Source organism: Borostomias antarcticus (assembly GCF_949987555.1).
Source record: "Borostomias antarcticus genome assembly, chromosome: 16".
NCBI lineage: Eukaryota > Metazoa > Chordata > Actinopteri > Stomiiformes > Stomiidae > Borostomias > Borostomias antarcticus.
Genome location: NC_140249.1, coordinates 6,435,993 through 6,439,038, shown reverse-complemented (window position 1 = coordinate 6,439,038; position 3,046 = coordinate 6,435,993).

The window sequence follows — 3,046 nt, the reverse complement described above, 5'->3', positions numbered from 1 at the left end:
GTGAAGGTGGTGAAGGTGGTTAAGGTGGTGGTGGTAGTAGTAGTAGTAGTAGTGGTGGTGGTGAAGGTGGTGGTGGTGAAGGTGGTGAAGGTGGTGGTGGTGAAGGTGGTGGTGGTAGTAGTAGTAGTGGTGGTGGTGAAGGTGGTGAAGGTGGTAGTAGTAGTAGTAGTAGTGGTGGTGGTGAAGGTGGTGAAGGTGTTTAAGATGGTGAAGGTGGTGGATCTCTTCTTTCTCTCTGTGGCCTCTTTTCCTCCGCAGCATGGCGGAGGTCCTCTTCTTGCTGTGCCTTGCCTTCACAGACCATCCTGCTCCACCGGTTTCTGTTGAGAGTTGCGAGACTGGTAGAGAGACTGGTAGACTCCCTCCAGTTGTTTAGGTTGAGCTACACTTCCTCGGTGGGTTTTGACGTCGTCCTTGTACAGCTTCTTCTGTCCCTGTTGAGCCTTCCTTCAGGACGTACAGCGTTTGTTTCGGAAGGCGGGTGTATCTGGCATGCGTATAACATGGTCCGTCCGTCATAAACAGTGCCTGGTGTGAGACATGGGAGGAGTTACGTACAAAGGTCAGCAGGGTTGAACGTCAACCCTGTTTGGTGTAAGACAGGGGAGGAGCTAGGAAAGTCAGCAAGGTTGCAAAGCTGCAGGGATCTTATCTGACACTCAGTGGTTGGGTCTGAATCTACAGCTCAAGAATAGCTGACCTTAGTGAAACGTCCTAATACTGTATGAACATTGAACGCATGCTGTACAGGGTGATCCAAACAGTAGCTAATAGTAAACCGGTTTTGGACTGGATGAAGCACATATTCCTCCTCTTCCTCTCTAACGGTCCACAAGTCTGTTTCTGTGGTCAACCTCTCTACCAGTCTGGCAGGCTGTTTCTGTGGTCAACTGCTGTGTCGACAGTGAAGCTGCCTGATCTCGCTGTATCCTCTGAGAAGGAGAATATACTGCAAAACTGTATCGATCTTTAATTAAAGTAGCTCTTAACCTTGGCTATGCGGCACACCCTCAGGCTCGGGAGTTAATTAATGTACTAATAGTCATAATATTTGTGCTGTGCATGGGGAGGTACATAAAAGATTATCTATTGTACGGGCAGTTTATCAGTCCAACGATGCCCCCCCCCCCCCACCTCTGTAGATAGCCATGCTAGCGGCCCGTGCTGTGTGTATATCAACATTACGGTCCAGACAGGAGGAGACTGAGTGTGTTAATATCTCCCCTGGTGGGATGAGCAGAGCAGTTACACCACAGATCCCTTCCTGTCTGAACCATCAGGCAGCCGTGTGTCTTCAGAGAGGCGAGCGTCCGGCCGGCCAGCGCCACGCCTCGGCCCGACCTTGAGCCACGTCTGGATCAGAGCCTCCAGATGAGCTCCATCTCCCACAACCATTACCCACTCCCTCCCCCCACTGGGGCTGGACACAGGCAGGGAGACAGGGAGGGACACGGAGAGGGAGAGAGGGAGGAGGGAGACAGGGGGGGAGGAAGGAGGAGGGAGACAGGGGAGGAGGAGGGAGACAGGGGGGGAGGAGGGAGGAGGGAGACAGGGGGGGAGGAAGGAGGAGGGAGACAGGGGGGGAGGAAGGAGGAGGGAGACAGGGGGGGAGGAGGGAGGAGACAGACAGGGGGGAGGAGGGAGACAGGGGAGGAGGAGGGAGACAGGGGAGGAGGAGGGATACAGGGAGGGAGGGAGAGAGCGCCATGTCATTGTTCCGACACCCCATTATTCCAACCACTCAATAATCCGACAAATACCCACTGGTTCGACATCCCATTGGACCGACAGCCCGTTATTCCGACAGCCCGTTATTCCGACAACGCAAAACCCATGGCTCCTTGGGTCCATTGTTCCGACCATACACTCACCAGTGTCTTTCACCCGCGGGCGTCTCATTTCATTCATTCAGGCTGTACCCTATGATTTGGTTCTCTCTGGGCTATAGTTTGACTCACATAAGTCCACTTCTAGCTTTTATTTGTCATCAGAAATAATGCCAGTTGCCTGTTATATCTTCGGTCAAAATTGTGGCGTATGGCCAAGTTCATACAATGTCAGAATAGAATAGCATATAATAGAATAGAATAAAATAGAAGTGTATTTGCCATGTGTAATAAGTGGGTACAGGTACATTGGAATTATTGTAATTGTTTCCAGTATAGGTGGGGGAGGGAGTGGGTAATGGTTGTGGGAGATGGAGCTCATCTGGAGGCTCTGATCCAGACGTGGCTCAAGGTCGGGCCGAGGCGTGGCGCTGGCCGGCCGGACGCTCGCCTCTCTGAAGACACACGGCTGCCTGCTGGTTCAGACAGGAAGGGATCTGTGGTGTAACTGCTCTGCTCATCCCACCAGGGGAGATATTAACACACTCAGTTTCCTCCTGTCTGGACCATAATGTTGATATACACACAGCACGGGCCGCTAGCATGGCTATCTACAGAGGTGGGGGGGGGCATCGTTGGGCTGATAAACAGCCCGTACGATAGGCACTGGTGAAAGACACTGGTGAGCGTATGGTCGGAACAATGGGACTTCGGAGCCATGGGTTGTGCGTTGTCGGAATAACGGGCTGTCGGAATAACGGGCTGTCGGAACAATGGGACGTCAGACCAGTGGTGCATTCGTCAGACTATTGAGTGGTCGGAATAATGGGGTGTCGGAACAATGGGCGGTCCCCGGGAGCGTGGGAGGGAGGCAGAGACGATGGAGACAGGGAGGGAGAGAGGGGGGAGAGGAGAGGAGAGGAAGGAGGGGGGAGGAGGGGCTGGACACACTGTGATATCAGCCTTTATAGCTTTATTGATTTCCTCTCAGGATGCAACTATTAACATTGAGCGGTGGTTGCCGTGGAGCTCCCTGCAGGTATAGGGGCTCTGGCTCCCGCCCCGGCCTGGCGCACGGGAGGAGAGGGGGGAGGCGGCATGCTTTTATAATTAAGGTCAGCTGGGATGCATTACAGCATTTGGAGGTGTTAAAACGGGCCCTCCTCAGAGAGCGCGCTGGCATCGCCCGCGCTCGTAAATTAGCCACGGTCCCCCGCCGC